The following is a 14429-nucleotide window of genomic DNA, read 5'->3' as shown; positions in this document are numbered from 1 at the left end:
GAAAATTGGTTAATCATTTGATTGGTCATGGAAAGGAGTGCATGGGGTTAAAAGCTATGGTTAATTATTAAATTGGACACAGTAACTCATCGCTCCTTTATGGATGTTACTATGAATTATAGAATTGGACATATTAAGCAAAACATGGGGGAAGAAGTTACTGTTATTTAAATTTGAAATGGTAAATAATACCCAGTTGCTAAAAGTTACAGTTAGCTGTTTTCTTGGAGATGATAGAGTCCACATGGGAAAAGGGTTGCATTTAACAGTTAAATTTATCTCAATAACCGATACACAGGCGAATAAGGTTAGTTAATTGAACGTGATGACAATACACAAGGGATTAAATTCACAGTTAATTTTTAAATTGGATCTAATTTAGGGGGCAGCACAGTGGTGCAGTGGTTAGCACCGCAGCCTCACAGCTCCAGTGACCCAGGTTCAGTTCTGGGTACTGCCTGTGTAGAGTTTGCAAGTTCTCCCTGCGACCGCGTGGGTTTCCGCCCAGTGCTCCAGTTTCCTCCCACAGCCAAAGACTTGTGGGTTGATAGGTAATTTGGCCATTGCAAATTGCCCCGAGTGTAGGTAGGTGGTGTGGGGATGTGGTAGGGAATATGGGATCAATGTAGGATTAGTATAAATGGGTGGTTGTTTGTCCACACAGACTCAATGGGCTGAAGGGCCTGTTTCAGTGCTGTATGACTCTATTAATGAATGCACAGGGAATAAACGTATAGCTAGTTGTTATACTGGGCTTGGTAACAATATACAGGGGAATTAAGTTACAGTTAATTGATAAATTGCTCTTGATAACCAGTATACTGTGGAATAAATTTACAGTAAATTGTTATATTAGGGATGATAACAATAAACAGGGAAATTAGGTTGCACTTAATTGGCTTTGATAACAAATACACAGTGGAATAAAGCTGCAGTTAGATTTACATTGGACATGATAACCAATACACAATGAAATAAAGTTACTATTAATTGTTAAATTTGATGAGATAAACAATATTCTGAGGTGCAAAGTTACTGTCAGTTTGTTCAGCTGAATATAACAAATACACTGACTAACAAAAATCGTTTAGTTAAAATTGGTCACAATACCTAGTGCATGGTGTATAAAGCTATGGTTGGTTGTGAAACTGGACATCATAATTAGAGAGTGCTTAAGAGAATTACAGTTAATTATAACATTGGACATCTTAAACAATACATGGGAGAAAAGGTTACACTTATTTAAATTTGATACAACAAATTACATATGAGCACATAAGATTAGTGAATTGTTTTAATGGATTCAAACAAAAATCCTTACAGAAGCTGTGCAGAACATTACAGATAATTATTCAATTGTTTGTACACTGATGAATGAACTAAGTTAATTATTACATTGGTCAAGCTAATGAGTGAACATGGCGACAATCTACAGATAATTGCTAAATTGGGCTTGCTAAGCAGTATACTGGGAATTAAAGTTCCAGTTCAAAGTTAAATTGCTCACTGTAACTAGTACTTTGGAATGGGGGGAAGAAAGTTACAATAAATCATTATATTGGGCTTGTTAAAAATATACAGGGGAATATGGTTACAATTAGTCCTTGAATTGGTCGTGATAACAAATACACAGTGGAATATGTTTACAGTTATTATTACATTGGGATTCATAACTCACACACAGCAGAATAAGGTCACAGTTAATTGTTCAATTGGATACTATACCCAAGACACAACAGAATAGTTACTATTAATTATTAAATAGTAACTAACAACAAATGCACAATGTATAAGGCTGTAATTAATTGTTTATTGTTCTTAGTAACTAAGGCATAGTGAATAAAGTTGCAGTTAGTTGTTATGTTGGGTTTGGAACAATAAACATGGAAATAAGGCTACAGTTAATTGTTTATTTGAGCTTGATAAACAATAGACAGGAGAATATGGTTACAGTTAATTGTTTATTTGAGCTTGATAAACAATAGACAGGAGAATATGGTTACAGTTAATTGTTTAATTCAACATGATGACAACAGACAAGGGGATAAAAGTGCAGTTAATTGTAAAATTGGACATAACAATTAGTATGCAGGTGATAAAGATACAGTTAATTGTTGAACTGGACTTAAAAAGAAATGCACAGTTGAGTAAGTCACTGTTGATTGTTTAATTGGTGAGGATAACCAATAAAGTTAAGTGGAATAAAGTTAGAGCTAATTGTCATATTGATTTTGATACCAATACACAGGGGAATAAGTTTATAGCTAAATGTAAGCATCAGCTAGGTAACTGATACACAGTGGAATAAAGTTCAATGATTCATAACCAACACACAGGGGTTAAAGTTCAGTCAATTGTTCAATTGGACATAATAAACAATACGCAGTGGAATAAAGTTAAAGTTAATTATTCAATTAATCAAAACAGTCTAATCAAACTTGGTCATCCTTAAATAGATCACAATAACGAATGCTGTCAGCTCTTAGAGACCGTTGGGAAACCAGATCAAATCACTGCCAGAATTCCAGACACCCTTGTCCCGTGTTCCTCCCTAATCCACAAACAAATGGATTAGAAGTGATGGGAACAGGCAATTTGCTCTATAACAATGTGCGCTATGAAATTGTTCTGATTGTTTTTAATTTAACTTCTCTGCATATGCCTGACGGATAGTTCCTCAGCAACTATCTGAACTTGTTTCACCCCCATGTTAAATGAAGGTGCACGTGGAGGTGCAGGCAAAGAACCACAGGGCAGAGTGGAGGAGCACAGACTCAAACGTGGATGAAGGGCTGAAAACCCAATGCGGACAAGGTTTAGCTGAATGGGTGGGTAATGCAGCCACCGCCGGTGTGGCCGACCTGAATTGTACAGATGTCGAGTTTATATGGGAACATAATGAAGTCATGCTGAGGCAACTGAAGGGTCTTTCAACCAAATCAAATGACCAAAGTAGGGATCAAATCCACGAACAAGGTAAAAGTCTGTTATCCAACCAAGAGATAGTAGCAGCCATGCAGTCCCATTCAGAAAAGGTCAATGAGATTATTGGGGAAAACAATGAAGAATGTCACCAAAGCAATCACCTGTAGTATGTATGGAAACTTTCTGCTTACCTTGACTACAAAAGAGATTGTTTGACCTTGAATCTAATTGTATTCCTGCCTTTGTCAAGAATTGCCCTTGGCCAACTGGCTAGGGACCAATGAGACAGAAGAAGAATATAAACACATCAGACTGCAGAGCCCAGCCTTCTTCATCCCTCGAGCTCACTCTCAGGGCAGTAACGGCCTGCTTCCAGTGATATTGGCAGTCCCGATCATCTTGCAATCAACAGCACCTTCTGTGCAGTTTTATAAGGGTGAATCCATAGGAATTGTTGAACATTCTCATGACGATATTATCTTTAAGGAATTGCAGGAGCATCCTCGATTGCTGATTATCAAAAAGAACACGTGTTTAGCCTCAGACTTGGAGTGTTGCCGACATGTTGGAAACGAGAGGGTGTGTAGGTGTGATGTGTACCCGCATACTACATCCGCGTGTGTGTTAACATTCAACTAGCATTCTCCAAACTGCACAGTCACTGTCAGCCGATGGAGTCCCAGTCAGGCAGGAACTGCCTATGTGGATTGGGGAAGGTACTGCATTACAACCAGTGTCTCACACCTACACTAAGGGGAACCCCTCTGCCCCTTAATAGCCCCCATGTTCTGTCCCTCTCAAAGTCGGAGGAAAACAGTTGCTACCAGTTCACCTGCACAATGTTACAGAAATGCAGTTGGAGCAGCCCCTTCAGGAGGAATCCTTAAGATTGGTCGTCCATTTTGATCACCCGATTCCCTTCCCCACCCCACTTTCGCTTACTGGCTCGGTCATAGAAGACAGAGGGTATCAGTGGATGCGTGTTTTTCTGAATGGAGGGCTGTGACTAGTGGTGTTCCACAGGGATCAGTGCTGGGACCTTTGCTGTTTGTAGTATATATAAACGATTTGGAGGAAAATGTAGCTGTTCTGATTAGTAAGTTTGCGGACGACACAAAGATTGGTGGAGTTGCGGATAATGATGAGGATTGTCAGAGGATACAGCAGGATTTAGATCGGTTGGAGACTTGGGAGGAGAAATGGCAGATGGAGTTTAATCCGGACAAATGTGAGGTAATGCATTTTGGAAGGTCTAATGCAGGTGGGAGGTACACAGTAAATGGCAGAACCCTTAGGAGTATTGACAGGCAGAGAGATCTGGGCGTACAGGTCCACAGGTCACTGAAAGTGGCAAAGCAGATGGGTAAGGTAGTCAAGAAGGCATACGGCATGCTTACCTTCATCGGTCGGGGCAGAGAGTATAAAAATTGGCAATTCATGTTGCAACTGTACAGAACCTTAGTTAGGCCACACTTAGAATATTGCATGCAATTCTGGTCGCCACACTACCAGAAGGACGTGGAGGCTTTGGAGAGGGTACAGAGGAGGTTTACCAGGATGTTGCCTGGTCTGGAGGGCATTAGCTATGAGGAGAGGTTGGAAAAACTCGGATTGTTTTCACTGGAATGACGGAGGTGGAGGGGCGACATGATAGAGGTTGACAAAGTTATGAGCGGCATGGACAGAGTGGATAGTCAGAAGCCTTTTCCCAGGGTGGAAGTGTCAGTTACTAGGGGACATAGGTTTAAGGTGCGAGGGGCAAAGTTTAGAGGGGAAGTGCGAGGCAAGTTTTTTTACACAGAGGGTGGTGAGTGCCTGGAACTTGCTGCCAGGGGAGGTGGTGGAAGCAGATACGATCGCGACGTTTAAGAGACATCTTGACAAATACATGAATAGAAATGGAATAGAGGGATATGGGTCCCGGAAGTGCAGAAGGTGTTAGTTTAGGCAGGCATCAAGATCGGCGCAGCCTTGGAGGGCCGAATGGCCTGTTCCTGTGCTGTACTGTTCTTTGTTAATTGAAGGTCAATCTTTCAATGTACAACTATCTCACAAGACCATTTGTTTCATATGCAGCAGGATAACAAATAAATCGAGAAAGGAATCAAAACCTTAAGAGACCACAGATGGTGGGAACTGGTATAAACAGTGAAGCAATCCATCTGGGCTTGTTTGCTTTCTTATGTTTACTTAATTGTTCCAGTTGTGTTGACTACCACTGTCATTATTCCTTGGATACATCTGGGCGACGTGTGTCACTGGTTGGAGGATCAGCTGCAGGTCCGACATGCCCTGACTACTTATGGGGGCCTTTTGGAGGGTCCCTATGACCATACATCACTCACACAGAATTATTAGTTCTATAAAATTATTAGTAGATGGGTTGGTGCGGGGGAAATTTGTATGTTTGTATGTTCAAGGTGATCAGGCTGAGAGCTGTATAGAAAAAAATATGATCCAGAGTTTAAAAAAAAGGTTCATGAGGGAGGAATGTTGGAAATTGTCTGAGTTCCAAACTTAATTTGATTATTAGAATTTGGATTTGGGTTAACAGAGATTACTCAGAACAATGCAAGGAGCAAATATAGCAGATATATTGGCTACATCCCATGTCAAGGTGCGAGTAGCAGATATTAACCAGCACAATGGAAGCATCAGTGTAATCCAGGGAGAATTACACAAGACAGTCAGTGCCTGTAATTCCCCCATCTGGACAGTCCAGAAACTTGACAGGTCCTGGTGGTTGATGGTTAATTACAGAGAAGTCAGTCATCATTACTCAGCCGTAGCACCAACAGTTGCCTCTTCGCTGAGGTTCAAATGTGTTACCTCAGCCACATCAAAGATCTTCACAGTCTCAAATTGCTTTTGGACCATCCACCTCAAATAAGTATGACAATATAAATACATATTAACCCTGCAGGGCCAATAGTAAACGTGGACATACTTACCACAGGGTCAACAGTAAACGTGGACATACCTACCACAGGGTCAATAGTAAACGTGGACATACCTACCACAGGGTCAACAGTAAACGTGGACATACCTACCACAGGGTCAACAGTAAACGTGGACATACCTACCACAGGGCCAACAGTACACGTGGACATACCTACCACAGGGTCAACAGTAAACGTGGACATACCTACCACAGGGTCAACAGTAAACGTGGACATACCTACCACAGGGTCAACAGTAAACGTGGACATACCTACCACAGGGCCAACAGTACACGTGGACATACCTACCACAGGGTCAACAGTAAACGTGGACATACCTACCACAGGGCCAACAGTACACGTGGACATACCTACCACAGGGTCAATAGTAAACGTGGACATACCTACCACAGGGTCAACAGTAACCGTGGACATACCTACCACAGGGTCAACAGTAAACGTGGACATACCTACCACAGGGTCAATAGTAAACGTGGACATACCTACCACAGGGTCAACAGTAAACGTGGACATACCTACCACAGGGTCAACAGTAAACGTGGACATACCTACCACAGGGCCAACAGTACACGTGGACATACCTACCACAGGGTCAATAGTAAACGTGGACATACCTACCACAGGGTCAACAGTACACGTGGACATACCTACCACAGGGTCAACAGTAACCGTGGACATACCTACCACAGGGTCAACAGTAAACGTGGACATACCTGCAACAGGGTCAACAGTAAACGTGGACATACCTACCACAGGTCAACAGCACACGTAGACATACCTACCACAGGAACAACAGAACACATGGACTCACCTACCACAGGGTCCACAGTACGTGTGGACATACCTACCAGAGGGGCAACAGTATACGTGGACATACCTAATAGAGGGTCAAAACTACTCGTGCACATATCTACCACAGGGTCAAAACTACTCGTGGACATACCTACCACAGGGCCAACAATACACGAGGAAATACCTACCAGAGGGTCAACAGTACAGGTGTACATAACAACCACACAGCCAACAGTACACGTGGACATATCTAACACAGGGTCAACAGTACAGGTGGACATAACAACCACATGGCCAACAGTACATGTGGACATACCTAACACAGGGTCAACAGTACAGGTGTACATAACAAACACACAGCCAACAGTACATGTGGACATACCTAACACAGGGTCAACAGTACAGGTGGACATAACAACCACATGGCCAACAGTACACGTGGACAAACCTACCACAGGGTCGACAGTGCACATGGACAACCTACCACAGGGAAAACAATACACGTGGACATACCTACCACAGGGAAAACAGTGCACGTGGACATGCCTACCACAGGGCCAACAGTACACGTGGATATACCTACCACAGGTATGACAGTACAGGTGCACATAACTACAACAGGGTCAACAGTACACATGGACATACCTGCCACAGGTTCAACAGTACACGTGGATATACCTATACACAGGGACATCAGTGCACGGGGAAATAGCTACCATAGGGCGAACAGTACATGTGCACATACATACCACAGGCTCAACAGTACAGGTGGCCATACCTACCACAGGGACATCAGTACACGGGGACATACCAACTAGAGGGTCAACAGTACACGTGGACATACCTATACACAGGGACATCAGTACACGGGGACATACCAACTAGAGGGTCAATAGTACACGTGGACATACCTACCACAGGGACATCAGTACACAGGGACATACCAACTACAGGGTCAACAGTACACGTGGACATACCTATACACAGGGACATCAGTACACGGGGACATACCAACTAGAGGGTCAATAGTACACGTGGACATACCTACCACAGGTCAATAGTACAGGTGCAAATACCTACCACAGTGTCATCAGTACAGGTGGACCTGCATACCACCGGGTCAACAGTACATATGGACATACCAACCACAGGGACAACAGTACAGGTGGACATACATATCACAGGGTCAACAATACATATGGCCATACCTACCAGAGGATCAACAGTACACGTGGACATACCTACCACAGGGTCAACAGTATATATGGACATAGGTACCACAAGGTCAACAGTACAGGTGGACATACCTACCAGAGGATCAACAGTACAGGTGGACATACCTATTACGGGGTCAACAGTAGACGTGGACATATCTACCACAGGGTCAATAGTACACATGAACATACCTACTACATTGCAAACAGTACATGTGGACATACCTACCACATGGCCTTCACAATTCCCCTTGCATATTTCACCAAATGTTACAAGACCAATTCGTGCATTTTTCATAGAGGACGACCTAGTCCAGTTAATGATTGATATCCTACTCCACATGGACTACATGCAGGAACATATGGAACTGCTGGAAGCATTGTTGACATTAATAACTCAGAGTGGTCTGTAATTAAATCCCAAAAAGACACAATTACTACATCCTAATGTAATCAATCTGACCTTATCCTATTGCATTGATATGGAAGAATTGTTGAGGATAAGATAAATGCCGTAAAGAGTATCCGGATGCCTTTTGATGTCCCATCATTGCAAAGATTCCCCGGGTTGATAGGATACCATATGATGTTTATTGAGGACTTTGCACCCCCGCGCCCCCTTGTATGCATTACTTCAGAAAGGCACTCGCTGGGAACATTGTCTCTTGCAGTAACAAGCAGGTGCACCAGCATCAAAGACTCTGGAAACAGGGAAATCCTTCTCCCAGGAGGTAGCTCCCAATGATGCATCCCTGTCAGCCATCGTAGTTAAGGAAAGACATGGGTTACTGGTTGCTTTGGTATACTCCTGCGACTGCATGAGTGGAAGGACATATAATGTATATGAGCGATACCTACTGGCTGTGTATTGGCACCAACAAGCTCATATACATTACTGGTTTGAATGAGGTGGTCTTCCTCATTGCTCACACTCGCACTGAGCTGTTACTGCTTGGATTGTTGGATGGTGGACTGGTATCCAGAACAGGATTGCAGGTTGGACATTAAGTCTGCAAATTCACAATCTGATAGTCAAGCATACTGCCACCCCCCTTGTATTTAGCAGCTGGGCCTCTGATGCCAGATAAACCGCTCAAGTGCACTTTGGTGACACCAGAGTAGGATGAAGGGTCATTTGGTACCCACCCTATACCTGACCCATTGCAGGTCTTTGTGGATGGGTCTAGCATCCGTCCACCAGAAAGTCCTGGGTCATGATTTGGAGCTATGCTCCCAAAGAGGGAAGAGAAAAATCAGTTACATTGGTGGGAGCGCGATGCGCACAGCAAGCTGCACTGGCCGCTGTGGCCTCTGTCTTCCAAATGCCAGTAGGGGAAAAGCCATTAACGATATGCTCTGATCGTCACTTTACCTGCCTATCCCTAACCGAATATCCATCCAACTCTGAAAAGAGAAGCTTTGCTTCTGCAGATGGTAAAGCACCTCCTCAAAACTGGATAACTGCAATACATCTTTAGCCAAGTGAGGGAGCAGCATCATCCCATGGCCATAGTGAAGATTAAAGCACGTTGGAAAAATACCCTCTGGACAGATGAGAGCTGAAAGGTCGTTGAAGTGGCCAGAGGTTTCTGAGAGACTGGGGAGGACTGGGGAGGACTGGGCAGCCCTGACCATCGTTAAGGCTTCCGTTACTCCACTGCAGACCACCGGTTAGAATAACCTGATGTTGGTGGAGATGCAGATCAAGGACATGAATGGCACAGTACCATGGCCGCCAGGCTGCCCCAAAACAGGATGGACATCACAAGGGAACAAAATCAAGAACTATGGTTCCAAAACTGGTTGGTCAGCCCAGAGCCTCTCCGGGCTGAAATTGTCCAATGGACCCATGTTTCCAGTGGACATCACAGGGAAGAGGGCCTAACACAGAGAATAGCCCAAAAATGTGGTGTTACAAACAGGTAGTTAATCCCTTTTCTTTTCCTGAACAAATTTCCCTGATTTTTCAACCACCTGTCTGTAAATCGATTGGTGTTAAACTCTAATAATAAATCACCACATCAACAACACAGTTTTTAAAGTCAAAACAACGAATTAGGATTTATTTACACACTGCTAAACTCGGGAAGGGGTTTATCTTCGCCACACACACTTACATCTTTCAGGGAAAGCTTAAAGGCATAAAAATGGCAAGTACATTTACTAAGTAGAAACCTATCTTAACTACTAGCTAATATGACTTCAGTTAAAACTAAAGTCCGTCACAGTTATCCAAAAGAATCCAAAGATTAGCTGTCAGCGATTAGAAATGCCAAACTGGGGAGGAGCTGTTGGAACTATTTATTATCTTACAAACTTCTTTTCTTATTACTCTCAAAGGTAAATTGAAGTAGCTGGGTTTGGCTGACGTCAGTGTTCTTGCAGATTTTCTTCTTGATTTTTTTTTTCTTGCTGGATTTTTCAAAGTGTGGCTCTTTTGAAAAAAAAAAATGTTTCTTGTTGAAAAGACCTTAGAGAAAGAAGTCAATGAAGTTTGAAGACAGTTCTGCTTCCAGCAGAGAGCTCTCAGTGAAAAGTTTCAGAAAGAAGTGACTCTCAGCAGCACATGGCAGAATAAGCTGCAGCTTCAATTGTTGCAGTTTCAAATTCAGCAGGTTGGATATTGTGGCTCGCGGACAAGCTGAACCACAGCATCTCTCTCCTCCATTTTGGCAATCGGAACACTGCAGCACAAACTTAAACATGATGGATAAAATGGCAGTTGAAATTCATACTTAAATGTACAAAAATACAATTTACAAAGGGGGTGCGCATCCATGCATGACACCTTTATCTCTCAGGGTAAAATGAATTCTATTTCAGTTTTGTACTTCACACCTTTTCCATTAAAAAAAAGAAATAGAGAAGTAAAGAAGTTTTCATTCACTCGCACATTCATACTTAAAAGTTTGTTGAAGTCTGGGGGAGCTAATACGGGCTCATTCACAAAGATGGCTTTCAATTTTTTTAAATGCCTCCTGGCACACCTCGGTCCATATCACCTTTGCCTGTATTAGTGAGGCAGTTAGGATGCTAAAGTTTGGGACCAACTTTTGCTTCTCACTACAGAAACATATGGATTCCCCAAGCAGCAGATCATTAGTGTTGAATACAGTTGAATGATTTCTGGAAGACAAATTGTCAGTAGACCTTATCAACATTATCAACCCTTAATTACCTCACTAATGAAACTCAAGCAAGTTAGTTAAAAACGATTCACCTGAAATGAAGTAGAAACAGAAAATGCTGGATATTCTCAGCAGGTCAGGCAGCATTTGTGGGAGGAACAACAAAGTTAAAGTTTCAGGCCTTTCATTGGAACTGGGAAAAAGTTAGAAATGTAATTGATTTTAAGGAGGTGAAATGGGGGAGGGTTGCAAAAGAACAAATGCAAATTTCTGCAATAGGGTGAAAGACGCACGACAATAGATTTGGTGTAGCAAGGCCAAAGGGAGTTATAATATGACAAGCAAAAAATAAGTATGTCCAGATGATGTGTCAATGACGGAATAATGAACAACTGCTGTCCAAAATCAAAAACAGGGGGGGGGAAAACAACATTAAGACCAAAACAAAGAAAAGGAAACAAGAAGGGACAGCGATTATGTTTTGAAATTGTTGAACTCAATATTGACTCCGAATGGCTGCTAAGTGCCAATGAAAGATGAGCTGCTGTTCCTTGAGCCTCCATTGAACATCATTAGAACACTGCAGCAACCCAAGGACAGAGGTCAACATGAAGCAAGGCGGATGAATAAAATGGCAGACCAGCGGAAGCTCGGGGTCATGCTTGAGGATTGAACTGAGGTGTTCTGCAATGGAGTCTCCAATGTGGAGATAACCACATTGCAAACAGTGAATACTGTATAGTAAATTGAAAGAAGTACATGTAAATCACTGTTTCAACAGCAAGGACTGTTTATGGCGTTGGATGTTGTTGAGAGAGGAGGTAAAGGTGCAGGTGTTGCATCTCCTGCACTTGCATGGGAGGTTGCTGTCAGAAGGGGACGGTATGTTGGGTGTAACTGAGGAGTGGACCAGGGTGTCATGGAGGGAATGGTTCCCTTCAGAATGCTGAAAGGGAAGGGGAAAGGCGGGTGGTGTTTGACACTGGTATCATGCTGGATGTGGCAGAAATGTTGGAGGATGATCCATTGAATACAGTGGAAGTTGCGGGCAAGGTGAAACAAATTTTGGTTTCAGGATGGAGAGGAAGAGGGGAGAGCAGAAGTGTGGGAAATGGGCAGAAAACGGTCATGGGCACTGTTAACCATGGTGGCGGGGGAGGGGGTGCAATTGCCTGTTGAAGAAAAAAAGTAGACATATCCGAAGTGGAAGTTTGCATTATCACACCAGATGCGATGGAAACAGAGATACTGGGGGAATAGAATGTAGTCCTTGCTGGAACAAAGGTGTAAGGAGCTGTAGTGGAGGTATCTGTCGGAGTCAGTGGGCTTATAATGAGCAGTTATTGGTCGTTTATCCTCAGAAATGGAATCAGTGAAGTCGAGGAAGGAAAGGTTGAGTCGGAAATATGAAGGTGAAAGAAGGCTGGAAATTGGATAACATGAACAGGTACAAAACAATCATAAAGTCTAATGGAATGCTGACCATTATATCTTGAGGACCAGAATACAATGCAGTAGATATCAAAGCTGCATGAAAGGATACATTAGCCTTGCAGCATAGATTTACCAGGAATATAGGTGGACTCAACGGTTAATTTACCAGGAGATTATACACAAACTATATTTGCATTTCCTGCAATTTAGAAGTTTAAGGGGCGTTTTGATCAACATGTTTAATGTATTAAGGGGACCAAATAGGATAGATAGTGATAAACTATTTCCACTGGTTAGGAAGTCCAGGGATTTCGGCGACTTTGTTTGAACATTAGAACCACGCTTTTCAGAAGTGAAATTAGGAAACACTTCTTCAAAAAAAGTAATGCTAGAAGTTTGGAACTTTCATCTGAAAATGGTAAATGATGCGAAATCAACTGTTAATTTTAAATCTGTGTTTGATAGATTTTTGTTAACCAAACGTATAAAGGGAATTGGTGGAAAGGCACGTGCATGGAGTTAGGCAGCAAATCTGACACACTCTCATTGAAAGGCTGAACATGCCTGAGCAGCTAAATGACTTAGCCCTGCTCCTATATCCCTATGACTTAAAGGAAGACAGTGAAACTAATATTGGCAGCCTGAAAAGAACCATGTCAGTACAATGCCACTGAGCTGGACCATGGATGAGATACATTTCAGGGGGATAGTGCAGTCAACCCCGTTTCTAAGGTTGCAGATAATTATGCACCACAGTAATGGTCACATAATTCACAAAATATTTGGAGTGAGGGAGAGGAGGCGGGGAGCAGGTTTTAAGAAGACTGTTGTTATTGGTAAATATATGTGGGGGCGGGGGTTGCTTTGCACTGCAGAAGTAACCCTAGAGAAATGGATGCTTAGAGGAAAGTGAGACTGGTTACATTGGTCCAGTATGACCCAGTTGTGGAGCCAATATGCTCAAAAATGTGATCCTGGGACTTGAAAAACAACTATGGAGCCACATCATGAAAGTCTGTCAGGGAGTGAGAGAGTAAAGGTACCAACGATGAAAATAGATGTCTTTTGTGAGGAACACTTTGTTTCTCCATTTTTACCACTTTTAACAATGTGAATTTGTTCTGGAATAAAGAAGTTTGCACGTGTTGTTGAAGCCGTTAATTGTAGTGTGTGCTGGAACATCTTTTAGTATTGTTGCTTCTATATGGGGATATATGTGATATATTTTGGGAGTAAACATTTGCTTTAACTCTACAATTTCAGTAGCCAAATTAACATCGGAATATTTCGTGTTGTGCAGGTGTTGTTCATTTCTACAGTATAATTTTCTTTTGCCCACATTAAAATTCATCTTTAATATGTCTATTGTACACGATTATATAAATTCTCGTTGAAAATATTCAGTCTTTATTTGCTCTTCACCTGCCTACGAATGTTTCCAGAATATACAAGGAAATAGACAGTAAAGCTATAATCCCTGTTCCAGGTTGATCATAGTTACATCTTGTTGACATAATTTCCCATTCAGTGTAAACAAATATCTCACCCCATTCTTCAGCTCCTCTCTGAATTTCCTTTGCGTCAATCCATAGATACAAGTGTTTGTGCAAGAACTGAGAAACAACAGCATAAACCCAACTTGTTGGGCTATATATACCGGGCTACTGTAATATTTGTCTGTGTAAATAAAGTTTATCACTGGCCATTTTACCGAATGCACAACATATGTCATCCACAACAGTATGAAATTGGCTGAAATTGTGAAAAGCAAAATCATGGATTTCCTCCGATTCTTCATCTCTCGATCATTGTGATGCTCACTATTTCTCCGGAGACCCCTTCGAACTCTATTTGCTGCTATAATATGCCTGACGGTCAGAGCATTGAACAGCAGAATTAAAATGATAGGTAGTAGAGGGGTTATGCTGCTGTCGATCCACTCAAACGCCTTCCACAAGGGAGAAGTGAGATAATCA

This window comes from Heterodontus francisci, chromosome 29 (genome assembly GCF_036365525.1).
Source record: "Heterodontus francisci isolate sHetFra1 chromosome 29, sHetFra1.hap1, whole genome shotgun sequence".
NCBI lineage: Eukaryota > Metazoa > Chordata > Chondrichthyes > Heterodontiformes > Heterodontidae > Heterodontus > Heterodontus francisci.
This window is presented reverse-complemented; position numbering follows the sequence as displayed.